Source organism: Budorcas taxicolor, chromosome 19 (genome assembly GCF_023091745.1).
Source record: "Budorcas taxicolor isolate Tak-1 chromosome 19, Takin1.1, whole genome shotgun sequence".
Taxonomy (NCBI): domain Eukaryota; kingdom Metazoa; phylum Chordata; class Mammalia; order Artiodactyla; family Bovidae; genus Budorcas; species Budorcas taxicolor.
In genome coordinates, this window is record NC_068928.1 from 36,672,132 (window position 1) to 36,699,795 (window position 27,664).

The 27,664-nt window shown below is 39.5% G+C and overlaps 1 protein-coding gene across 4 annotated transcripts in view; it reads left to right on the forward strand.

Moving 5' to 3' along the window:
* Positions 1-27,664, forward strand: part of SPOP (speckle type BTB/POZ protein) — an 83,541-nt gene that overhangs the window by 21,424 nt on the left and 34,453 nt on the right. For 2 of the 4 annotated variants that reach the window (XM_052657548.1, XM_052657545.1), the window contains exon 2: positions 23,344-23,389. The exons of the other annotated variants lie outside the window; for them this stretch is intronic. The gene's annotated coding sequence lies outside the window, so the exon portion shown is untranslated. The remainder of the gene's footprint in view (positions 1-23,343; positions 23,390-27,664) is intronic. 4 annotated transcript variants of the gene reach the window in all.

Genomic DNA, 27,664 nt, shown 5'->3' on the forward strand with positions numbered 1-27,664 from the left:
CTGGATGAAGCACAAGCTGGAATCAAGATTGCCTGGAGAAATATCAGTAACCTCAGATATGCAGATAACACCACCCTTATGGCAGAAAGTAAAGAAGAACTAGAGAGCCTCTTGATGAAAGTGAAAGAGGAGAGTGAAAATGTTGGCTTAAAGCTCAACATTCAGAAAACTAAGATCAAGGCATCCTGTCCCATCACTTCATGGCAAATACATGGGGAAACAGTGTCAGATTTTATTTTCCTGGCCTCCAAAATCACTGCAGATGGTGACTGCAGCCATGAAATTAAAAGACACTTGCTCCTTGGAAGAAAAGCCATGACCAACCTAGACAGCATATTAAAAAGCAGAGACATTACTTTGCCAACAAAGGTCCGTCTAGTCAAGGCTATGGTTTTTCCAGTAGTCATGTATGGATGTGAGAGTTGGACTATAAAGAAAGCTGAGCGCCAAAGAATTGATGCTTTTGAACTGTGGTGTTAGAGAAGACTTTTGAGAGTCTCTTGGACTGCAGGGAGATCCAATTAGTCCATCCTAAAGGAGTTGTGTCCTGAGTGTTTATTGGAAGGACTGATGTTGAAGCTGAAACTCCAATCTTTTGGCCACTTGATGCGAAGAGCCGACTTACTTGAAAAGACCCTGATGCTGGGAAAGATTGAAGGCGGGAGAAACGGACGACAGAGGATGAGATGGCTCGATGCCATCACTGACTCAATGGACATGAGTCTGAGCAAACTCCAGGAGTTGGTGATGGACAGGGAGGCCTGGTGTGCTGCAGTCCATGGGGTCACAGAGTCGGACACGACTGAGCGACTGAACTGAACTGAACTGACGTATTTATTTATTCATGGCTGCTCTGTGTCTTCATTGTTATGCAGAGGCTTTCTCTAGTTGTGGTTACTTTCCATGGTTACTTTCTAGTTGTGGTGTGCAGGTTTCTCACTGGAGTGGCTGCTTTGTTGCAGATCACGGGCTCTAGGCACTAGGCTTCAGTAGTTGGGGTACATGGTCTTATTTCCCTGCAGCATGTGGAATCTTCCCAAATCAGGGATTGAACCTATGTCTCCTGCAGTTGCAGGCAGATTCTTAACTGCTGGACCACCTGGGAAGGCCCCAGAATGCCATGTGATTAAGGTACATGGTGAAGGTTTTATTTGGGTACATGGAGGCGAAGTCCTTTCCATAATCTAGAAAACGTGTCTGCTCAGTCCTTTCCCCTCCTAGTGTCACAGTATTTTAAAAAATAATAATAATAGCTGATGTTTACTGAGCACTTAATATATGTCAGCTTCTGTTTTAAGCATTTTACTTGTTGTTTAGTTGCTAAGTCATGTCTGATTCTTTTGCGACCGCATGAACTGTATGTAGCCCGCTGGGTTCCTCTGTCCATGGGATTTCCCAGACAAGAATACTGGAGAGGGTTGCCATTTCTTTATCCAGGGGATCTTCCCAAACCAGGGATCAAAACCAAGTCGTCTGCTTTAAAGGTGGATTCTTTACTGTTGAACCACTGAGGAAGCCCATTTTACTTGTATTTAGCTCATTTAATTTTCACAGTAACCTTATGAGGGAGGTATTAATCTGTATTTTACAGGTGAGGAATCTGAGGTATTCAGTTCAGTTCAGTCGCTCAGTCATGTCTAACTCTTTACGACCCCATGAACTGCAGCATGCCAGGTCTCCCTGTCGATCACCAACTCCCGAGTCCATCCAAACCCATGTCCATTGAGTCGGTAATGCCATCCAAACATCTCATCCTCCGTCATCCCCTTCTCCTCCTGCCCTCAGTCTTTCCCAGCATCAGGGTCTTTTCAGTGAGTCAGCTTTTTGCATCAGGTGGCCAAAGTATTGGAGTTTCAGCTTCAACATCAATCCTTCCGATGAACACCCAGGACTGATTCTCCTTTAGGATGGACTGGTTGCAGTCCAAGGGACTCTCAAGAGTCTTCTCCAACACCACAGTTCAAAAGCATCAATTCTTCTGTGCTCAGCTTTCTTCACAGTCCAACTCTCACATCCATATATGACCACTGGAAAAACCGTAGCCTTGACTAGACGGACCTTTGTTGGCAAAGTAATGTTTCTGCTTTTTAATATGCTATCTAGGTTGGTCATAACTTTCCTTTCAAGGAGTGAGCATCTTTCAGTTTCATGGCTACAGTCACCATCTGCAGTGATTTTGGAGCCCAAAAAAATAAAGTCTGCCACTGTTTTCACTGTTTCTCGTCTCTCTGCCATAAAGTGATGGGACCGGATGCCATGATCTTAGTTTTCTGAATGTTGAACTTTAAGCCAACTTTTTCACTCTCGTCTTTCACTTTCATCAAGAAGCTTTTTAGTTCTTCTTCACTTTCTGCCATAAGGGTGGTGTCATCTGCATATCTGAGATTATTTATATTTCTCCCAGCAATCTTGTTTCCAGCTTGTGCTTCCTCCAGCCCAGCGTTTCTCGTGATGTACTCTGCATATAAGTTAAATAAGCAGGGTGACAGTATACAGCCTTGATGTACTCCCTTTTCCTATTTGGAACCAGTCTGTTGTTCTATGTCCAGTTCCTGACCTGCACACAGCTTTCTCAAGAGGCAGGTCAAGTGGTCTGGTATGCCAATCTCTTTCAGAATTTTCCACAGTTTATTGTGATCCACACAGTCAAAGACTTTGGCATAGTGAATAAAGCAGAAATAGATATTTTTCTGGAACTCTCTTGCTTTTTCGATGATCCAGCAGATGTTGGCAATTGGATCTCTGGTTCCACTGCCTTTTCTAAAACCAGCTTGAAGATCTTGAAGTTCATGGTTCATGTATTGTTGAAGCCTTGCTTGGAGAATTTTGAGCATTACTTTACTAGCATGTGAGATGAGTGCAATTGTGTGGTAGTTTGAACATTCTTTGGCATTGCCTTTCTGTGGGATTGGAACGAAACTGACCTTTTCCAGTTCTGTGGCCACTGCTGAGTTTTCCAAATTTGCTCGCATATTGAGTGCAGCACTTTCACAGCATTGTCTTTCAGGATTTAAAATAGCTCAACTGGAATTCCATCACCTCCACTAGCTTTGTTCATAGTGATGAACACTTGACTTCACATTCCAGGATGTCTGACTCTAGGTGAGTGATCACACCATCGTGATTTTCTGGGTTGTGAAGATCTTTTTTGTACAGTTCTGTATATTCTTGCCACCTCTTCTTAATATCTTCTGCTTCTGTTAGGTCCATACCATTTCTGTCCTTTATTGAGCCCATCTTTGCATACCAGATTGGCATACCAGACCACCTGACCTGCCTCTTGAGAAACCTGTGTGCAGGTCAGGAACTGGACATAGAAAAACAGACTGGTTCCAAATAGGAAAAGGAGTTCCTTTGGTATCTGTAATTTTCTTGAAGAGATCTCTAGTCTTTCTCATTCTGTTGTTTTCCTCTATTTCTTTGCATCAATCACTGAGGAAGGCTTTCTTATCTCTCCTTGCTATTCTTTGGAACTCTGCATTCACATGGGTATATCTTTCCTTTTCTCCTTTGCTTTTCGCTTCCCTTCTTTTCACAGCTATTTGTAAGACCTCCTCAGACAGCCATTTTTCTTTTTTGCATTTCTTTTTCTTGATGCCTGTCTCCTGCACAATGTCACGAACCTCCATCCATAGTTCATCAGGCACTCTGTCTATCAGATCTAGTCCCTTAAATCTATTTCTAACTTCCACTGTATAGTCATAAGGGGTTTGATTTAGGTCATACCAGAATGGTCTAGTGGTTTTCTCCACTTTCTTCCATTTCAGTCTGAATTTGGCAATAAGGAGTTCATGATCCAAGCCACAGTCAGCTCCCAGTCTTATTTTTGCTGACTGTATAGAGCTTCTTCATCTTTGGCTGCAAAGAATATAATCAGTGTGATTTTGGTGTCAACCATCTGTTGATGTCCATGTGTAGAGTCTTCTCTTGTGTTGTTGGAAGAGGGTGTTTGCCATGACCAGTGCCTTCTCTTGGCAGAACTCTATTAGCCTTTGCCCTGCTTCATTCTGTACTCCAAGGCCAAATTTGCCTGTTACTTCAGGTGTTTCTTGACTTCCTACTTTTGCATTCCAATCCCCTATAATGAAAAGGACATCTCTTTTGGGTGTTAGTTCTAGAAGGTCTTGTAGGTCTTCATAGAACTGTTCAACTTCAGCTTCTTCAGCATTACTGGTTGGGGCATAGACTTGGATTACCGTGATATTGAATGGTTTGCCTTGGAAACGAACAGAGATCATTCTGTCGTTTTTGCGATTGCATCCAAGTACTGCATTTGGACTCTCTTATTGACTATGATGGCTACTCCATTTCTTCTAAGGGATTCCTACCCGCAGTAGTAGATATAATGGTCATCTGAGTTAAATTCACCCATTCCAGTCCATCGTAGTTCACTGATTCCTAGAATGTTGATGTTCACTCTTGCCATCTCCTGTTGACCACTTCCAATTTGCCTTGATTCATGGACCTAACATTCCAGGTTCCTATGCAATATTGCTCTTTACAGCATCGAACCTTGCTTCTATCACCAGTCCCATTAACAACTGGGTGGTATTTTTGCTTTGGCTCCATCCCTTTATTCTTTGTGGAGTTAATTCTCCACTGATCTCCAGAAGCATATTGGGCACCTGCAGACCTGCGGAGTTCCTTTTTCAGTATCCTGTCTTTTTGCCTTTTCATACTGTTTATGGGGTTCTCAAGGCAAGAATACTGAAGCAGTTTGCCATTCCCTTCTCCAGTGGACCACAATCTGTCAGACCTCTCCACCATGACCCATCTGTCTTAGATGGCCCCATACGGCATGGCTTAGTTTCACTGAGTTAGACAAGGCTGTGGCCCATGTGATCAGATTGGCTAGTTGTCTGTGATTGTAGTTTCAGTCTGTCTGCCCTCTGATCCCCTCTCTCAGTGCCTTCTGTCTTACTTGGGTTTCACTTACCTTGGATGTGGGGTCTCTCTTCAGTGATGCTCCAGCAAAGTGCAGCCGCCGCCCCTTACCTTGGATGTGGGGTAGCTCCTCTCGACCGCTGCCCCTGAGGTATAGAGAGGCTTTTTTTTAGTAACTTGCCTGAGATCATATAACTAGTAACTACTGTGTTGTTCTAAGCAAAAAATCACTTGGTAAGCATGAAACTTAGCAAAGAGAAGTAAAAATCCTTGAAGCTATTCTATCTGGATCATGATCTATTCACTCATTCCTTTTTCAATATTTACTGAGCACCTACTATTAGCTGGGCACTGCCTAAATACTTGGCTTACTAAGGTTAAGTGCCTTCCTGGGTCACTCAGTCTAGTGGGAAAGACATATAATTATAATAGCAAGAGAGCTACACTTTGAGAGTAAATAGGAAGGAAGCATTTCATTCTACTTGGAAAGATTAGAGTAGCTGTTTAGCTCTCCAAAGAAGAAAGAAAGACGTTCTAGGTAGAGGAAACCTTAATGCAGAGATGGTATGGTCAAAACAGCTTACTCAGCAGGAATGAAATAAGAAAATCTTACAATTAAGGTAGTATTGCAGTATACGAATGTTCTGAATTAATTAAACTGGTTGTTGTTCCTGGAGATCAAGAGAAACAGACAAGCTTGGGATGTATTTCTGAGGTGAAATTGGTAAGACGTGATGATGAAGTTGAGGGGGAGGTGGGGAAGTGAGGGAGAGTAGGAAGTTGAAGCTAATGTTTATAGCTTGAGTACTTAGATGAGTGGTGGGATCACTGGAAGACGGCAGGTTTTTTGAGGAAGGATGGACCTCCATTTTGGACTTACTTAGTTTGAGATGTCAACCAGATAGCCATGTGACGTCTCATGGCAGGAAGTTGGTTTGCGTTGCAGAAGAGCTAGGCAGGAGTGTCTGTGGTAACTATAAAGCCATAGATATTACTGAAATGGGGGTGATTATAGTGATTAAAAAATGTCTAGAAGGCAGGGGCAAAAAAAAAAGAGGGACCATTATTCTTCTGTTTTCAGTAAATCCTTATTAAATTTTTAGGTCCTTTTTTGTCTGCTTAAGTAAGTGCTTTAGTAATTCTTATTTGTGCTTATGTTAAAATGCACACAAAAACTGTTGTGTTTTGATTGTGGTGGTGGTTACATGTCAATTTTGTCAAACATTTTGTACACGGAAAGGTAAATTTTATTGTATTAAAAATGGCTAAATAAGTAAATTCATCCAGAGTTTATTCCAGAGTTCTGTGGATACTTTATTTCTTTTTGAATATTTTTCTCTCCTTTCAGGTATGTATGGTAGGAATTGAAATAAGGTTATAATTTCATTCTAGAATAAAGAATGAGGATTTGTTGTTGTTGTTGTTGTTGTTGTTTAGTCACTAAGTTGTGTCCGACTCTTTGTGACCCTGTGGATCCCGACTCTTTGCCAGGCCCCTCTCATAAAAATAGTTTGAATTAGCTAAAGTAACGTCAGTTGGGAAAGTCAGAGTTTATAGATATGAGATATTTTTAGGAGTAATTGGGTTGATTATAAATTATGTGGAAGACCTAAAGACATTGAACTTGTAGTTTCCATTTTTAATAACTTGTTGCGCAGCAATGGAAAACGCAGACACCTCCCTTTTCTCTGTTCGACAGTGCCTTGACAGTGTTGCCTTGTAGGGAGTATGTGGTCGTTAAAAACTTATAAAATGGGGGAAAGAAACACATTACTACTTACTTTTGGAAGTAATTTGCGTTACATTATCTGACTGGATAAACTTTTCTGGCAAGTATGGACAGTAACCAGTAAACACGCACTTTGGTTGTCAGATTGTCTGCAGCCCATTTTGAACCATTATTTTCTTTTACATCATAGTCGTTTGCCATTTAACATAGCAACTCAACTAATAATCGCTTTAGTTTATTCTTGACAGTATGTGCAAGCTCAGTGTTAAACTGAGTGTCTTTGGGTTTGATTTTTGGTTTAGTTTCAAGTAGTCATTTTTCTCTTCTTGATCCATTGCCACTTAATACCAATCTCAAGTCCAAGAAACAGATTCTTAAGTGTCTTGGAAACAGACTGTATTGAAAGGTGTAATTTCATCTCCACCTGAGACCTGCGTCTTTGATTATGTGATTGTAATTTTTTTTTCCTGTGGTTTATCGTTTTTATTTGAAAACTGTTAAACCTAAAATTTGTATCTACTAATTCGTGGAGTTCATTCTCTTAAATGGAACATTGAACTCCAATAGGTAGACTTTGCTAGTACCTGGAAGACTAATTTTTTTTCAGTTGCAGCCAGTCTTAAAGGGCCTACAGGTAAGGGTTTTTTCTTTTTTCGATTGTTGTTGTTAGTGATGGCATTTTGTGACTTCCCACGTGATTTTTTTGATAATATCACGGGCAGGATCCTTGCCAAGTAACCCTTATATTTGACTTCATGTCCCATTTAGTTCAACTGCTCCTTCCTTTCCCAATTGATGCCTTGTTGGATACCTAGATTGTCTGCTCTGACCCCAGAGTCTGGAGTTGGACCCCACTGATAATTTGTGGTGTAGTCCGAGCAAGCACTAAGAAGACTTCTCTCGTTTTGAAAGATCCTTCTGGCCCTAGTGTGGGACTTGCTATGTTTGGTGAGTTTTACGTGTAGGTGTATGTAAGGTTGGCTTTGATTTGAGTGCTTCCTGTTGATGCTTAAAACTGTGATGCTTTTTTATATTTTAGAGATCCCCTGATAAAAGAAGAAACTGGTGGCAGTTTTCTTACAAGATTTAATATTGGGTGTGGTTGATTTACTTGGGTGAGGAAAGGAAAAAATATGTCAGGAGTAATTTCATAGTGGGTGTTCCTAAACTATTTTCCCACTTTTCTTATAAAATTAGAGGGAGCTTCTGTTGAAAACAGACATACTGCATTAGATATACCTCATTTTCCTGGTTCTAAAATTTAAAAAAAATTTTTTTTCTACATTTCAGTGAAAGACCCAAGTTGTTTCTCCCCCTATGGGATAGCATACTACAACTGCAGATGTATTTAAAATAGCACATTATAGAAAAGTAAACTTTTATATATATCAGTTTTTAGAAACTCATGTGTTCCCTCTGGAGTTCCCTGATGTTTACATCAGTTCCGTTCAGTTCCTCAGTTGTATCGGACTCTTTGCAGCCCCATGGACTGCAGCACGCCAGGCTTCCCTGTCCATTACCAACTCCCAGAACTTGCTCAAACTCATGTCCATTGAGTTGGCGGTACCATCCAACCATCTCATCCTATGTCACCCCCTTTTCCTGCCTTCAGTCTTCCTTAGCATCAGGGTCTTTTCCAATGAGTCAGTTCTTCTCATCAGGTGGCCAAAGTATTGGAGCTTCAGCATCATTCCTTCCAATAAACATTTAGGAATGATTTCCTTTAGGATTGACTGGTTTGATCTTGCAGTCCAAGGGACCCTCAAGAGTCTTCTCCAATACCACAGTTCAAAAGGATCAATTCTTCCGCACCCAGCCTTCTCTATAATCCAACTCTCACATCCATACATGACTGCTGGAAAAACCATAGCCTTGACTAGACAGACCTTTGTTGGCAAAGTAATGTCTCTGCTTTTTAATTTCATGGCCGCAGTCACCATCTGCAGTGATTTTGGAGCCCAAGAAAATAAAGTCTGTTGTTTCCATTGTTTCCCCATCTATATGCCAGGAAGTGATGGGACCGGATGCCTTGATCTTAGTTTTCTGAATGTTGAGCTTTAAGCCAACTTTTTCACTCTCCTCTCACTTTCATCAAGAGTTTCTTTAGTTCTTCTTTGCTTTCTGCCATAAGGATGGTGTCATCTATGAATCTGAGGTTATTGATATTTCTCTAGGCAATCTTGATTCCAGTTTGTTCTTCATCCAGCCTGGCATTTCGCATGATGTGCTCTGTAAGTTAAATAAGCAGGTGACAGTATACAGCCTTGGCATAGTCCTTTCCCTATTTGAAACCAGTCTGTTGTTCTGTGGCCTGTTCTAACTGTTCCTTCTTGCCCTGCATACAGATTTCTCAGGAGGCAGGTAAGGTGGTCTGGTATTCGCATCTCTTGAAGGAATGTTCCACAGTTTGTTGTGACCCAACATGGTCAAAGGCTTTGGTGTAGTCAATAAAGCAGAAGTAGATGTTTTTCTGAAACTCTTGCTTTTTCCATGATCCAGCGGATGCTGGCAATTTGATGCCTGGTTCCTCTGCCTTTTCTAAAACTAGCTTGAACATTTTGAAGTTCACAGTTCACATATTGCTGAAGCCTGGCTTGGAGAATTTTGAGTATTACTTTGCTAGCATGTGAGATGAGTGCAATTGTGCAGTAGTTTGAACATTCTTTGGCATTGCCTTTCTTTGGGATTGGAATGAAACTGACCTTTTCTAGTCCTGTGGCCACTGCTGAGTTTTCCAAATTTGCTGGCATATTGAGTGCAGCACTTTCACAGCATCATCCTTTAGGATTTAAAATAGCTCAGCTGGAATTCCATCACTTCCACTAGCTTTGTTCGTAGTGATGCTTCCTAAGGCCCACTTGACTTTGGTCTCCAGGATATCTGGCTCTAGATGAGTGATCAAACCATCGTGGTTATCTGGGTCATGAAGATTTTTTTTATACAGTTCTTCTGTGTGTTCTTGCCACCTCTTCTTAATATCTTCTGCTTCTGTTAGGTCCATATCATTTCTGTCCTTTACTGTGCTCATCTTTGCGTGAAATATTCCCTTGGTATCTCTAATTTTCTTGAAGAGATATCTAGTCTTTCATATTCTATTATTTTCCTCTATTTCTTTGCAGTGATCACTGAGGAGGGCTTTCTTCTCTCTCCTTGCTAGTCTCTGGAACTCTGCATTCAAATGGCTATATCTTTCCTTTTCTCCTTTGCCTTTAGCTACTCTTCTCAGCTGTTTGTTAAGGCCTCCTCAAATGACCATTTTGCCTTTTTGCATTTCTTTTTCTTGCGGATGGTCTTGATCACAAAACAGATTTCCCAACCTGGGGATCTGGCAAAGGGACTGAGAATCCCCAGGGAATTTGACTTTGGAGGCAGTGGGATTTGATTACAGAGCTTACACAGGACTGGGCAAACAGACTCTTGGAGGGCACAAACAAACCTTGTGTGCACCAGGACCCAGGAGAAAGGAGCAGTGACCCACAAGAGACTGAGCCAGACTTTCCTGTGAGTGTGCAGGCATCTCTGGCGGAGGCGTGGATCAGCAGCGGCCTGCTGCAGGGTCGGGGCACTGAGTGCGGCAGTGTGTGCTTGGGACCTTTTGAAGGAGGTTGCCATTTTTCTTCGTTACCTCCACCATAGCTTGGTCTCAGGTCAAACAACAGGGAGGGAACACAGCCCTGCCCATCGAAAGAAAATTGGATGTTTACATGGTCCTTTGTAAATACTTCTTATTGAACTAAGACGATAGTTTCAAAGTGAATGACACTCATTAGCTTAACAGATACTTTATTGAGTGTCTACTCCATGCTAGATATTGTACCAATTATTTAATAATTTAAAAAAAATTAAAAAATACACTAAGAGTTATTTCTGTGTGCTCTGTTAACGCTTTTATCAACTCTGAGATCATGTACTATCCCATTTAATTGAGGGATAAACAACTGAATTAATAGGGATTCTTTGCCAGTGCAAAATGATAAGGAACTAAGTTGATTCTCAGTGTACTGATAACAATCTTTGGGTGAAAGTTGCTAGATTATATGTGGCGGAATTTAACCATACATGGTATTAAATCCAATTTTGATCTAAGATAGAACTTGGGTCTCACCTACTCTTTGTGCTTCCTTGTACTCAAAGATGTGGGAGAATTGAGCAGTCAGTCATGTGGGGGGTATATACTGGTACAGTATTTCATTGAGCAATTTGGCATTATCTCTCAAAAGAAACAATGCTTAGACTTGAGGTTGCTTGCATTTATATTCAGATACACCTATGTGCTACATTGCAGTAGCAAAAACCCAGAAACCACACATCGGGGTACAGTGGGATTCTTTGCAACCTTTGGAAAGATTAAGGTACACGTGTGCTTCCAAGGAGAGAGGGAGAAAGAAAGAGTATGTGTGTGTGTGTTTGCTGGCACATGCTTTCTTTTTTGGTTTTGTGTGTTTTTTACTTGTTTCTGAGGATCCAAAAGAAAACATTGGTGTCTTTAGGCTTAGGAAGAGGATTTGGGTGTCTGGAAGGTAACTTACTGTTCAATTTTAGCTTCCTATGACTTTGAAATTATTTATACTGAATACATGTTGCTTTTAGTTTTTAAAAAGCATACATGAAGAGAGGCAAATGTAATTTTAAGTTTTTCCAAAGGGTCATAGAACTCTAACTCTGGCAGGGACCTTAGAGAACCTTGGATAGTTGCCCTCAATTTAAGTATAAGAAAACTTAGATTTAGGAAAGTATCAGCAACACCTACGCTAGAATTCGGACCTAAAGGACTTCTGGAGCTTATGAATATATTGATATGTTCTGTTCTTATTCTGACAGTTTATTTAACTGATGTCCATTTCTCATTGTGAAGAATTGATTTTGAAAGATACAGCAAAATGTTGACCTTTGTAAGACAGATCTTAATGTAACTACCTCTGGCAATAAAGGTAAAGTGGTAGTGTTAACTCTTTACCTACATTTGTAACTTATCCTTAAAAGAGAGTTTATTTATGAGTTCTGTAAGTTTTTAATATTTGAAATGAGTTCAAACCTTCTCTTTTTTATTTGAGTACTAGCTGACTATCTAGATTTTTAAAACGATTTTATGAGGTTTTGCTCCACCTAATTTTCAGGAGTGAATAGATGGAGAAATACTTTTTGTGTCTTCTAAGTGGCTTGCTATTTAAAGATCAAGTATACTGAAAAAGATGATAGGGAAATTGTTTAATGGAGGAATTTTATATATTGAAGATGAAGTCTCAGTTCTTTAAAATATGAGTTCTTCTTTTAGCTGTAAGTTGAGTCTTTTTCGGGCTCTGCAGGGCCAGAAACATTTTCTCTTAATTCAAACCAAGCAAAGAAATTGATAGTGCTGAGACTGGTGGTTTAGCTTGAGACTGGACATCCAAACTGCAGTCAATGAATATTTTTTATGGTTGATTGACTTTAGGGTTCAAGCAATGGTTTTTTGTTTCGTCACTAAGTTCAAATAATGTTTTCTCACTAACTCATGTCTCGCCAGTCTCTTCTTTCCATGGGATTCCCCAGGCAAGAATGGTGAAGTGGGTTGCCATTTTCTTCTCCAGGAAACACATTTATTAATGCTAAGGGTAGTTGCTGGATGTCGAGTAAAATCTATTTTTGATGTGACAAGTTGTATAGGTGGGAAAAACAGTCTTCCAAAAGTTAAATAATCCATAGATCTCTCCCAGATGGGATCTCTATTTGATAATAATTTGATTTGGCTGCTAAGATGACTTGGTGGTTGAAAGGAAAGGGCTTTCAAGAAATCAAGGAGTCTTTTTACATCTTGAGGATCAGAGTCAAATATCTCTGCAGTTTTAATCAGTTAAGGTTCAGTTGAATTGAAAGGAAGAAAAGGTTATAGAGGGCCAGGGACAAAGAGTTGCAAATTTATCTTTGTAACCTCACATCCTTGGTGAGGAATCCAGTTTCTGTAGCCGCTTTAATTGTGTTGTAAACGCAAACTGACCTGTGGAATTGGGTAGCCTGACAGTTAAACAGTTGAATTAGGTATGACTGGAAAACAGTCATTTTACTGGATATTCATTATATCCTTTTCTATCTCTAGAATATTTTCCTAATTCCTCTGTGCAGCAGATGTCTATGAAGCACCTTCTGTGTGCCAGGCACAATACAGGATTCTCTGGGTGCATGTCCCTTGCCCTCAAAGAGTATTCAGGCTGATAGCAAAGAGTATTCAGGCTCCCTTGAATCAAGTAGTATTACAACTTTTCTTGGTTTTTTAGTATCACTCAAAAGGGATTTGTTACAGTTTTTGTTATTATTTATTTCTACATCTCCAAAAATGCTTTTATGTGTACCTTTTCTTTTGCTACTTGTAAACCAATTTCTCATTTCAGGAAAAACAGATCTCAGCTCCCAGTCAGTCCTGTTATGATCAGCTGTTTTCCTTAACTGGTAGAAAATAAACTGTGTACTTGAAGCCTTCTTAGTGGTCAGAAAAACTAATAATTTATTTTAGGCAAGATAGAATCCAGGCTTGATATTATCATTTTTAAAAAGAGAAGCCTAAGTGGACGCAATAAGATGATTTTCAAAGATCAAGGGTGGTTTTGTTAAACATTTTTACACCCAAAAGAAAAAAGGTTTAATTGTCTTTAGGACGTGAACAAGAGAAAGACAAGGGGACTGCTTCTGACTTTGAACTGGGTGTTATCTTCCCCGAGCTCCCACTGTTTAGGTTCTGGTTTCAGATTTGCAGGACCAGAATGTCAGTATTATAAGTGCATTCAGAAGATGATCAGGCTATATAAACTGTAGACAGTGTAGAGAATTAATTCACAGAAAACAAATCCATGGACGAATGAGGATGGGGCTGTTACTTTGATTGTGGTCACTGAACGCCTTTTTAAAAAGAGATGACTGTTGAGCTAAAAGTAAATAACAAGAAGTAAGCAATATGAATATCTAGAAGTGTCTTCCAAGCTGAGGGAAGATAGTGCTAAGGTCCTGAGATGGAAAACAGACTTGGCTTATTTATAGAAAGGCCAGTGTATTTGGAGTAAGGGGTAGGTGATGACTTTGGCATAATAGGCCAGTTTCTATTAGGACCCTATACTACTACTACTACTACTACTACTAAGTCGCTTCAGTCGTGTCCAACTCTATGCGACCCCATAGGCAGCAGCCCACCAGGCTCCCCTGTCCCTGGGATTCTCCAGGCAAGAACACTGGAGTGGGTTGCCATTTCCTTCTGCAATGCGGGAAAGTAAAAAGTGAAAGTGAAGTTGCTCAGTCGTGTCTGACTCTTAGCAACCCCATGGACTGCAGCCAACCAGGCTCCTCCATCCATGGGATTTCCCAGACAAGAATACTGGAGTGGGGTGCCATTGCCTTCTCCATTAGGACCCTATAGGGCTCCAAAATCACTGCAGATGGTGACTGCAGCCATGAAATTAAAAGGTGCTTGCTCCTTGGAAGAAAAGCTATGACCAACTTAGACAGCCTATTAAAAAGCAGAGATGTTACTTTGCCAACAAAGGTCCATCTAGTCAAAGCTGTGGTTTTTCCAGCAGTCGTGTATAGATGTGAGAGTTGGACTATAAAGAAAGCTCAGCATCTAAGAATTGATGCTTTTTAACTGTGATGTTGGAGAAGACTGTTGAGAGTCCCTTGGACTGCAAGGAAATCCAACCAGTCCATCCTGAAGGAAATCAGTCCTGAATATTCATTGGAAGGACTGATGGTCAAGCTGAAACTCCAATACTTTGGCCACCTGATGCAAAGAGCTAACTCATTGGAGAAGACCCTGATGCTGGGAAAGATTGAAGGCAGAAGGAAAAAGGGGATGATGGAGGATGAGGTGGTTGAATGGCATCATTGACTCACTGGACATGAGTTTGAGTAAACTCCAGGAATTGGTGATGGACAGGGAGGCCTGGCGTGCTGCGGTCCATGGGGTCGCAAAGAGTCAAACACGACTGAGTGAACTGAACTGAACTGAGGGTCAGGTAAATGAGACAGAATTTTATTTTAAGTGTGGATAAATGGAAGTGTGACATGATTTGATTTACTTTAAAAAATATGTGTATTTATTTCTTTGGCTGTGTCGGTCCCAGCATGTGGGATCCTCGCTGCATCAATCAGGATCTTCGTTGCCGTGGAAGGACTCTAGTTGTAGTGCATGCTCTGGGCTGCTCCACGGCACGTGAGATCTTAGTTCCCCAACCAGGGGTTGAACCAATGTCCCCTGCATTACAAGGTGGATTGTTGACACTGGTTTACTTTTTTAAGTTCATTGTGGCTGCTCTGTGGTGAATAGATTGGAAGATCAATTAGAAACCAGGTAACACTGGTGCCACTGAGAGAAAACTGCGCAAAAATGGATGAACTTTGAAATGGATTAATGTAGATTACATTAGGGAAGCAGTACAGCTGACAAGACTTCTTGATAGATGGGATATGGAAAGATAGGGGTTTTGGCTTGAGCAACTGGATAGAAGACGGTGCCATTTAGTATTTTAGTCATGTTAGACTTCTCAAATGAATATGATTAAGGAATGTTAGAAATTGTGCTTTTTAATTCTGTAAGCTTCTGGCAAAGGAGAGAGCTCTCCTCTGGAAAAGACAGTGTGTGTTTGTTTTTGGTAAACTCAGAAAACTCGGACATATTAGAACAGTAGAGATTTCATTTTAAAAAATTAGCGATGATTAGGTGCTAAAATATAGAAAGTTATTAAAAAGTATTAGGACATCGGATTTTTTTCCCCAGGTTCTAGTCTTGAAAGTAGGCCTGAGCCTATCAACAGTTTGCCCAGGTGTCATTAATAATGGTGCTCAGAATTTGTTAGAACAAAAGAGCATAATTTTCAACAGAGTTACTGCTTAAAAATGAAATCAGAATTGAAAGTTAGGATATATAGTTAGGTATCTTCTATCGGGGTGTTTATCCACTTCCTCCATGTTGAATAATCCTTGATCTAAGAATCATCTGGTCACAGGAATTGAAGTATTGGATTAGAAGCTGAAAGACTTGGAGTTCTGAACTCAGTCCGCTTTCTTAATAGTCATGTAACCATGATAGCTATTTCAAATCCTGAAAGATGATGGTGTGAAAGTGCTGTACTCAATATGCCAGCAAATTTGGAAAACTCAGCAGTGGCCACAGAACTGGAAAAGGTCAGTTTTCATTCCAGTCCCAAAGAAAGGCAATGCCAAAGAATGCTCAAACTACCGCACAGTTGTACTCATCTCACATGCTAGTAAAGTAATGCTCAAAATACTCCAAGCAAGGCTTCAACAATACATGAACCATGAACTTCAAGATCTTCAAGCTGGTTTTAGAAAAGGCAGAGGAACCAGAGATCCAATTGCCAACATCCGCTGGATCATCAAAAAAGCAAGAGAGTTCCAGAAAAATATCTATTTCTGCTTTATTCACTATGCCAAAATCTTTGACTGTGTGGATCACAATAAACTGTGGAAAATTCTGAAAGAGACTGGCATACCAGACCACCTGACCTGCCTCTTGAGAAACCTGTGTGCAGGTCAGGAACTGGACATGGAACAACAGACTGGTTCCAAATAGGAAAAGGAGTACATCAAGGCTGTATACTGTCACCCTGCTTATTTAACTTCTATGCAGAGTACATCACGAGAAACGCGAGGAAGCACAGCTGGAAACAAGATTGCCAGGAGAAATATCAATAATCTCAGATATGCAGATAACACCACCCTTATGGCAGAAAGTGAAGAAGAACTAAAGAGCCTCTTGATGAAAGTGAAAGAGGAGAGTGAAAACGTTGGCTTAAAGCTCAACATTCAGAAAACTAAGATCATGGCATCCAGTTCCATCACTTCATGGCAGATAGATGGGGAAACAGTGGAAACAGTATCAGACTTTATTTTCCTGGCCTCCAAAATCACTGCAGATGGTGACTGCAGCCATGAAATTAAAAGGCGCTTACTCCTTGGAAGGAAAGTTATGACCAACCTAGACAGCATATTGAAAAGCAGAAACGTTACTTTGCCAACAAAGGTCCATCTAGTCAAGGCTATGGTTTTTCCAGTAGTCATGTATGGATGTGAGAGTTGGACTGTAAAGAAAGCTGAGTACAGAAGAATTGATGCTTTTGAACTGTGGTGTTGGAGAAGACTCTTGAGAGTCCCTTGAACTGCAAGGAAATCCAACCAGTCCATCCTAAAGGAGATCAGTCCTGAATGTTCATTGGAAGGACTGATGTTGAAGCTGAAACTCCAATACTTTGGCCACCTGATATGGAGAGCTGACTCATTTGAAAAGACCCTGATGCTGGGAAAGATTGAGGGCAGGAGGAAAAGGGAACGACAGAGGATGAGATGGTTGGATGGCATCATCCACTTGATGGACATGGGTTTGGGTGGACTCCGGGAGTTGGTGATGGACAGGAAGGCCTGGCATCTTGCAGTCCATGGGGTCGCAAAGAGTCAGACACGACTGAGCTACTGAACTGAACTGAACCATGATAGATTGTAAACCCCTTAACTTCTGTTTCCTTATTTGTATTGTCTGTCTTTGTTTGTTTGTTTCCTTATTTATAAAATACTTGCCCTGCATGCCTCACAGTTCTGTTAAAAAAAATCCCAAAGAAAATCATGAATGTAAGAGTACTTTGAAGACAGTGAAGCACTGACTACTGCTTGTAAGGAAAGCACTTACCACAAAAGGACCTTAGAAGTCCTTTTAAAGATGACAAAGAAGTTCTTGCTTTAGCAGCACAAATACTAAAATTTGAACAATACAGCGATACAGAGAGGATTAGCATACCCCTCCTCCACAAAAAAGACAAGGAAGGTAGTGGTGGGAGTGTTCAGGCTTTATCTTGACTGTGAATCTTGAGGTTTTGATTTCCATTAAACTGTAGTAGTACTCAACTCTATATACCTATCCTATGTGGCCTTGTAATTCTTAACCAAAATTACTTGTGAAACAGAGAACCCCAGATTAATGCGATGAGGATGATATAATGAAAGTTTGGTTTTGCTTTCTTATTTGGTAGTTAGAATTTTATTCCTTGCCATAATGAAAATGAAAGGCAGCAGAATGTGGTTAGTATTTTTTACTTGAAAATTTCCCCCTTTATTTGCTCTTTGGGCTATGGAGTGGGCTTTTGTTTGGTTTACTTGGAGTACCTTTTTCTTAAGAAAGGAGAAGTGTAAACATGCCAGAGGCTTGCTGGCAGTTGAAAGCAGCTGTTGGTCAGCAAGAGAAAAGCTGGGGGGAAAAACAGGTTGGGGAATGGAAAATGTGAAGCAAGAGGGAGGAAAAACAGATTTGAAGGCATGCTCAAGAAAAAGCATTTAAATCATTTTCCAGAAGGCTCAAGTTTTCTTTTTAAAAATCTGTCTTCGAATTCAGGTACTATTCTTTGAGGTGACTGAAGAAGGGGTTGGTCTTAGAGGAGAGTGAGTGAAAGGGAAAGATGGAGGACAGGTTTTCAGGAGGTTAGAGGTAGATGAGGAGGAGGAAGGAGAAGGTGCTCTGTGGAAACGTGAGAACTGACTGAGCATGTCCTGGGTTACTGTGTGTTATTCTTATTGAAGTATAAAGTCAGTCCCTTTACTCCCTCTGCTTAAGTAACCCTAGTGCTCTGTTCCCATTAACTGGGGGCAGTATTTAACCAAGAGCTAAGTTTTTTATTATTGAAAAGAACTGGACTGAATTCATTGGCTTTTTTGGTTTGGTTCAGACTATGTTATTGTGTATTTAACATATTGCTGTGATGTTGATTTTTTTTTTAAAGCTTTTCTAACCTACAGCTCCCTCTGAATTTATTGTTTTGGGGGGTGGCGGGGGGGGGCGGTTGGGAAGCCTAACAAGAAGTAGAGAGATTGTGACACCTTCAGTTGAAGTCCTCCTGATTGACTTTCTCAGTTTCTTTTTCCCACGTCACTCCCAAGAGACAGTCTCTAATCTCTGACCATGAATTTCGTATCCATCCAGTACAGGGTGTTTGTGTGAACATATAAATTCTATCACAGTCACTTTTTTTATTTATTCTATTTTTTCAAGATCCACGTGGATCCACAGAGATCTAGGTACCTTGTTTTAGCTTTTTACCCTTCTGTATGAATATTTCAGTTTACCAAATCCCCAAACCTCCATGATGGATATTTAAATCGTTTCCATTTTTCTTTTTGCCATTACAGACAAAACTTCATTGAACAACCACCTCATACAGTTTTTTCCTCCTCGTTCCTTGTTATTGCTTTTTTGGTTTGATTTTTATCCAAAATATCTTATTTTAATTCTCCCATTTTGCCAGTTTTCTTTTACTAAGACCAGAGGCTCTGAAATGTTCTTTTCCTGTGGATTCTCTCTGGACTCGGATAAATATGGCAACCTTTGCATTTAATGTTCTGTATTTTTATTGTTTCATATCCAGTAGCTGATTTTCATATACATCAGTGACTACTCATCTTTTCCCTTTCTCAGACATTATGTGTTTTATTACTTTTTAACTCCTAGAATATGTCTCACACATTAAATGTAGAACTAGTAGAATACGTCTCACCCGTTAAATGTAGGGCTGGTGGTTAATGATCTCCAATCCAGTTCATGCAATTCTTGTGTTGTCTTATAAATTCAGCATGATCCAAATGTAGCTGATACTTACAAAAGAGTTTCTTATAGCATTCTTAGCCAAAGTAAACATTTTAAAAGTGTAAGCCTTTACCTTAGAACTGTTACAGGTAAATTTTGTTTAGGGATCATATGATTCAGTGACTATAGTGTGTCACTTGCATCTTTTTCTGGAATCTTTAATCTGCTGTGTGGTTGTGTGCTCCCACAGTGGTGTCCACATGGCCTGTAGCCTGCAGGACTCTTCTGTCCGTGGAATCTCCCAGGCAAGAGTACTGGAGTGGGTTGCCAGTTCCTTCTCCATTAATCCACTATACTTTAGTCGTTATTGTGAGGTTGGGTGTATTTTTAATTTTTATGTTGCATGTTTCTTACCCCCTTTAAAAGCTGGATTCCCATTCAGAGCTTTGAGCACTTGGAATGCTAAAGTGTTATAAAGGAAAACCGGTTCTCTTCTCTAATAATATTCCGCCCCCCCGCCCCACCGCAACCCCTACCACCTGCTGAAGTGTTTTAGTAGGACTTCCTTTCTTGAATATATCAACTTTATGTTTTTAAGACACAATATATATCTTTAAGAATTTATGTGCTAAGTATGTTTAAAAGCAGTTGATAAGACCTTAAAATGGAAATGTTAGTAATAAATATAACTAGAATATCAGGTGGCTGTGTGTATTTTCTTCCAGATTTGTTTATATCCTTAAGAAATAGTTCAAGTCACAAGTTATTGTGGTTGGAAAGTAACCTTTGGATCTAGGCTTGTTCTGACTTTATTGTAGGTGAAGTGTTCCACTGAAAGTATAACCTCTATCTGTATGTTCAGAAGTATCTGTCTGATCACCCAGTAGGCAATTTTGTTCAGTGAATTATCCTTCCTTATCTTGTAATCACCAAGTTTGAATGGAGTTCCTTACCTGCTCTTTATCACATTAGTCCTATGTTTTATGCTGCAGAGAAATGCGTCTATTTTAAATCTTTCTTTAGAATAAAAATATGTTCTTATGTGGAACACCAGCACCATGAAGTTTTGTTTTTCCTTCCGCTCTAGAAACTCTGCTATAAAAAGTTTTAGTTCCTAAAGTCAAAAATAATTTGCTCTTGGAACCATAGTTACCGTATTGGGATATTTCATCTGGATCCATAATAAAAGACTTGACTGTTTCTGTAGGCATCAGAATATAAAGAATCTTCTTCTTGAATTATATTTTGTTTGCATAATTCTTACTTAAAACATCTTTTTCTTGATTTTATGAAAATATGGTCACTATAAAAAAACAACAAACTTTAAAATAATAGAAAGTATAACTAAAGGGAACAGTCCCTCAGTCTTAGTAGCTCCCTTAGTGGTTACGGCGACTTAGTTCTGCACCAGCAGTACAGGAGAGCTGTGGGGTTTCCCAGCATTGTCATCATTAAAACATGCAATGCACATTTGTTTTAGGGGAAGATACAATTTAGTTCATATCCGACTTTTTATTTACCTATAAGTCAGTAGTGATAAGAGTAGAAATCTAAATCTTTTTAGTAAAACTTGGTTAATAAATTTGATTTCTAGAGAGGGGAAACCTTTTTTTCAAATGTATAATGTTACTGTCTAATCTTTCAAGGATAGAAATCTAAAGAGCAGATTAATTCAATCATTTATTAAATAAGTATTTATTTCTGATTTTCCATGTGCCAGACTGTTTCCACTGTCTGGGTATAGCAACAAAACAGACATCTACCGTCTCACATCTCAGGTAAAGTATGGTAGATGACCTTACGTGCTGTAGAAAAAAATGAAGGAAAAATAAGACTGTGGCTGTGGGGGCTGGGGATGACATGTTTAAAGGTGTCAGGGAAGGCCTCACAGAGCTGGTGATTATTAGGGAAAGCCCCACAATGGTGAGGTTGTGTGCCAAGAGAATATCTGGGGAAAGAGTTATCCAGGTAGGATAAAGGGCAAGTACAAAGCCCTAAGGCAGGAACGAGCGTTATTCTGTCTGAGAAACAGCAGCAGAGAAGAGCAATGTGGCTGGAACACAGAGAGCTCCAGAGAGCATAATTGGAGATGAGGCGAGAGAGGTGATGAGGTCCAGATTGTGCAGGGCCTTTTCAGTTATTTTTAAGACTTTGGCTTTTACTCAGAGTGAGATGGAAATCATTGGAGGTTTCATCCATGATTAAACTAAAAAGATAATGGCAAAAAATACTTACGTTCAAAAGTTTTTGTTTCTTATAATTCGGGTATTAACTAATGGCTCCTGGTGAGCAGTCGTACAAAGATTTAAACATTTGTGTCAGTACTGAAAATTTCCCAGAAATACAGATCTTAAGTATTACATTTAAATTCAGAGAAAGGAAGTATACTAGGAAAGCCTGTCTATAGATATTCATTCCTGAGTGGCCCTGCTTTATTACTAAGTTCTTATCCTGAATTGCCTTGCAAAAAAAGTCAAGGATGTATTCTGTGGAAGACACTGTATTCACCCTTAGACATTGGAGGAGATATATACATACCATATATACTCTATTTTATGTTAATGCCTTGTATAACCACCGTTTATACCTATAAATACCGTTGCTAGCACCTAGAAGAAGCTTGTTGTGTTCTAGATCATAGCCCCTTTTCGATCATAGCCCCTATCACTGCTCAGAGGTGTCACTGACCTGACATTTGTGGTAGTAGATTCTTCTTTGTGATTTCACCACGTAGGATTCATTGCAGACCAGTATAACTTAGTTTTGTCTGTTTTTGAACTTTATGTAATTAAATGGGATAACATTACATGTGTTCTTTTATGTCTTCTTTCAGAACCTAACTATATGTTTTGTAAAGTTCATCTGTGTTGTTACGTAGAACTGTAATTTAATTGCCGTGTATATATATTCCTGTCATGAATGTATCACAATTTGTGTATCTGTTCTGTTGATATTTTTAGTTGTTAGTACCATTGCTGCTGTGAATGTTCTCATTTATATGTGCTGATGGACATGTGCAGGACTTTCTCTGGGCCATATTTGGGGGTGGAATTGTTGGATCTTTAGTTTAGTTAGGGGTTTCCCAGGTGGCGTAAGAATAAACTGATTTCCAAAATGGTTGTACTGATTTGTCTTTCTACCCACAGAACAGGGTGAAAGTGTTCCTGTTCCTTCTAGTCCTTATCACTCAATTTTGCTTGTCCACTAGGCCTAAAAGTGTGCATTCTAATTAACTGAGAAACCAAAACATTAAACACAGTTGGTGTTCGGTAAATATCCACTAGATAAATTTGACCTGACTCTTGCTACTTTAAATCTTCTAATCATGCCTTGTCCACGTTTAGATTCAGTAGTTTCGTATGGTTTTTGGTGAGGGCTCAAATCCACTGCTGATAGTAACTAGACTTGGTTAACCAAAGTAAGAGGAGCTTATTTGTACCAGGGTATCAGTTAAAGATAACATTTACATTTTCAGGAAAATATTCTGTTTTTTAGGGATTACCCACAATGTAGGCAGTATTTCCTTTTCTCATAAAAAGGAAGATAGCACCAGAATTTTCTGCCTAGCTTATGTTCCTAGAAGCCTAGCAACCATTTTTATCCCTGTTTTTGTTTTGAGTGACTTTGTAGGATATGGTAAATTATTTAGGGTGGTGGTGGTGGTTAGCTAAGATATCTCACTGGTCTTCAACAGCAACCTCAGTGTGGCAGCTGTTTATTAAAACCATAGGATACATAGCTTTGTTTAAATGCATCTTGCTTCAGTGTAATTGACCCACAGAGCACTTTTTATAAGGGTATTTTACATAAAAACTTGATAGTAGTTTTTAAAGCATTTTGTGCAGTTGCTGGCAAAAATAATTGCTCTCCTCTTATAAATGTTGACATGGGGCAAGTCACTTATTTCATTATTGCTGTATTCATAGGCCAGTTCATTAGAAGAATTAACTTGAATTTTTCTGACTTTAATTTCTAAGTATAACCTTTTTGAGAGATGACTAGTAACTAGAGCACTCAGAACTGGTGTTGAGATACAAGAATGGCAGTTTTAACTAGTAAATCCCACCTAATGTATCACTTGCTTTTGTGAAATTTTCTCTTTTCAGAATAGCCTAAGTAAGTGGAGACTTGTATGAGATTGAGAATCTTAAGTCTGATTCATCATCTCTATTTCCCACAGAGATTTCCTGTTAGACAAGACAAATTAGAGTCTTCCTACTGACTTGGTGAGTTTTTACATAGTTTTATTTTAAACATAGTTTAAGATCATGAGGACAGAAGTGGAATGAAATGCATAGAAGTGTTTATCATGACTTTAAAAAGTACACATCTTGAGTGCAATCTTCTGTCTCATTTCAGTGCAAATAGTATGTAAAGTTAGAAGTCATATAAGGTGAGAATGTTAAGTTTTTTTTTTTTAATAATGAGCATTACAATCAGTGTTAAACATTTTTCATAACTGGTTTATGAAAAGAGGTTTAATTCTAAATATTCTTTCCTGGAGTAAATCAGAGTTATTTATTCAGGTCTTCTCTGGTGACTGCTATATATAGGATAAGGCTTTACACTAATGATGGAGATGAGAAAAGATGTTTTAATTTTTAATTAATGGTTGATAATACATGATCTGGACATTTTTAGAGTAAGATTATTTTTCTCCCTAGAAAAGATCTTCAGAGAAATTTGTATTCTGTCTTATAAAAGGAGATACCTTAAAGCAATTCATGGGCTTCATTTTACTCTATATAAAAGGAGTTTGATTTTGAGCAAATTATCTGTGTGTATGTACCTTAGAACTCCTTTCTCTATGTGTAACTTAGATATTTCTACCATTCTCGCTACCTACCATCTTGAAAGTTTTGCTTGTGGCATGAGGTTCTTACCTTAAATGCTTATGTATGTTTTTACACAGTTTTATTGGGTAAAAAGATGTTATTGCATTTTAATCTTTTACATTCTGCCAAGTCATCAGGAGCCAGGAAATTGTGTTAAGACAGACATTTTAACTTTGACCTGTTTTGTCTGCTTGTGTGGTTTTACTTTTTCCTTGCATCATGAATTTTGGAATGAACACTTTAAACTGAGAACTTCCTGCTCATCCTTTGTCCCATTTAGTTTAGTTAGAACCTAGAAATTGGCTTATTTTTAAGAACTTTGGAAAGGAGAATTTATTTTTTGCAGGTGGGTTTAGGTAGGGAACATGGATCCAATGTAAACAGTCATCAGATTTCTCTACTTCAGACCACACTTGAAGGAAATAAAAGCACACGTATACCTCAGTTGTCTCTTTTGTGGTTACAGAGAGGTCTAGATGTCTCTCATCAAAAGTTTCCAGAGAATACTGAATTCTGTACTACTGGATAGTAGTTGTTGTTCAGTTGCTAAGTCGTGTCCAACTCTTTGCAAACTCATGGACTGTAGCACACCAGACTTCCTTGTCCTTCATTATCTCCCAGAGTTTGTTCAAATCCATGTTCATTGAGTTGGTGGTGGCTATTTAACCATCATATCCTCTGCCATCCCCTTCTCCTTTTTCTTTAAATCTTTCTCAACATCAGAATATTTTCCAATGAGTTGGCTCTTTGCATCAGGTGGCCAAAGTATTAGAGTGTCAGCATCAGTCCATCCAATGAATATTCAAAGTTGATTTCCTTTAGGATTGGCTGGTTTGATGTCCTTGCAGTCCAGAGGACTCTCAAGAGTCTTCTCTGGCACCACAGTTCCAAAGCATCAATTCTGTGGTGTTCAGCCTTCTTTATGGTCCAACTCTCACATCTGTACATGACTAAGTAGCTTTGCTATGTGGACGTTTGTTGGCAAAGTGATGTTTCTTTTTTAATACATTATCTAGGTTTGTCATAGCTTTCCTCCCAAAGAGCAAGGCTCCTTTAATTTCGTGGCTGCGGTCACCGTCTGCAGTGCTACGTAGTATGCAGTCGTAAATGCTGAAGAGGATTGGTTGCCCTTGAGTAGACCAAATCCCCTGGAGCAGGTGGGTCTCCTCAGCTTCTGAGTTAATGAAGTTACCCCAGATTGTATACCCCAAGGCCAGCTTAGAATTTCTTCTTTGGTATGCATTCTTGGGCCCCTTCTCTAGCCAGATTGCGTTAGCAAGAAATATTTTTAAATGGTTTGACTAAAACATTGGTGGGCAAAGAGAACTGCTTGTTGAATTTGGCTTCTCCAAAGGCCAGAAGACCCTGTGAGGCTATGCAGCCTCTGCCTGTTTGTTGCATAAAATGACTCTTTAGTTTTTGAATTCATTACAGATTGGATATGCTTAAATTGTATTAAGACCAAGCCACTCATCTGTTTGCTGTTTGATTTTATAAGGTTCTTCATAGTTGAGGTTGAGGGGAGAAGGTGAAAAAATGTAACTTCTCAAATCTCAAAAAAGCTTTATATAATTATATAATAGTCTGTTAACCATAAGGTTTTGTCCCTCTTCTTCTTCCTCTTCCTTCTTCTTTTTTTAAAATTCTGTTCAGCTCTTGTTTTAGAATAAATTTTCTCAACCTAGAGGAGAAGTCTTTGATAACATGTGGGATGTGTTAAAATCTTCGTTTTTCCTAAGTTTGCTCTTTGTGGCCCTAGAGATTTGTGCCCAAGCCATCAGTGGAATACACATTATTATTATTATTTGTGAAGAGAGAGAAGTTGCTGGTTGTTTGGTTCTGCCTGTCTAACTTCATTTCTAAAGGTGTTTTCCTTTGGAGCTGAGATCCGCTTTGAAGTGAAATAGCCCGTTTATAGTCAGATTTGTTTGCTGATTTGAATTCATGTCTTTCTATTTTAGCCATCTCCCAAATAATGGATTTTGAAAGTGATGTGTGGAGAAGCTTAATCTGATGAACACTATCTGCCTTTTTTTTTTTTAAGCAGTTGGAGCAAGTCGGCTTTTTGTTTGTTTGTTTTGTATTTTATCCTAGCAGAGGTTTAGTAATTAACAACATCAGCATATCACCTGATGAAAGAACCCAGACTTTGTGAAACCTGTGCTTGTTGTACTTATGGTTTATTCTGCAGGATCCTCCATTCAAGTGGAGACAGGAATTTTTTTTCTTTTACATTGTTATGTAGATACAAGTTATTTGGGCCTGAATTAAAAAGCAAAACAAAAACCCAGGAAGTCTTTTTAAGTTCTAAGGAGATGCAGTCCTACAAGACTGGTGAGTGGCACCTACCTCTTTCCAGGGCAGACCTCTGCATTTGGAGCAGAGCATGCCCTCCCTGGGGGGCTGGCTTCCCAGGTGACGCTAATGGTAAAGAACCCACCTACCAATTCAGGAGACATTAGAGATGTGAGTTCAGTCCCTGGGTGGGGAAGATCTCCTAGAGGGCATGGCAACCCATTCCAGTATTCTTACCTGGAGAGTTCTGTGGACAAGAGGAAGCTGATGGGTCCATAGCGTTGAAAAGATTCCGATATGACTGAAGCAACTTAGCATGCACCCACGCACATGCTCTCCCTGGACATATTTTTCGGGTAGGGGATTATGCTAATAGGTCTATATTAACTTCTCTTACATAATGGATAGTTTGAGGGGAGAGGGAATGATTCCCTAGCCCTTAACTTGAATTGGCAATAAATTTTTCTGCTCTTTGATTTTTTTTTTCTAACTGGAAAAGTTGCATCCAGATTGAGAATTATTCCATATTTTAACCTTTGAGCTGGCTGCTGAGGTCTCCTTGGGGACAAGGACACTTTGTAGTTATTTATAAGCTATAGAGAAGGGCAGTAAGACTGTAAACAGCCAGCACACGCTGAGGTTGGGAGTCAGTGGGAGCAGTCTATTGTTTATTCCTTTGCTTTCAATGACTTGAAATTCTTTCATGTATCTTCTTGTTCATCTTCATTTTGACTTTGGATGAGCCTTACTAGCCAGGCTATTTCTATAAAACTCTTATCTCATAACACATTGAGAAGAAGAAAAAAAATAGTCTTTTTATTTCAAAAGCATACCTAATCCTCACAGTCATTTTAGAGTCCATGCTTGCCTACTGCTACTGCTGCTAAGTCAGTTCAGTCGTGTCCAACTCTGTGCGACCCCATAGACAGCAGCCCACCAGGCTCCCCCATCTCTGGGATTCTCCAGGCAAGAACCCTGGAGTGGGTTGCCATTTCCTTCTCCAAAGCAGGAAAGTGAAAAGTGAAAGTAAATTCGCTGAGTCGAGTCTGACCCTGAGTCCGACCCTCAGCGACCCCATGGACTGCAGCCCTCCAGGCTCCTCCATCCATGGGAGTTTCCAGGCAAGAGTACTGGAGTGGGTTGCCATTGCCTTCTCCGAAGAGATCTGTAAACTAGGAAAACCTTAATGGTACTGACATGCATATGTAATACTATACTTGTTTCTGAGTTTTCCTTATATACAGAAGTTTCTTCTAAGTTTTCCTTATATGCAACAAATATAAAAACAGTTGAACTCTTAGATAAATATTTGACTATGGTAGAAAATATGTTCTGCATCATAGCCTGGTATAGAAAAAACTTAGTAATGTG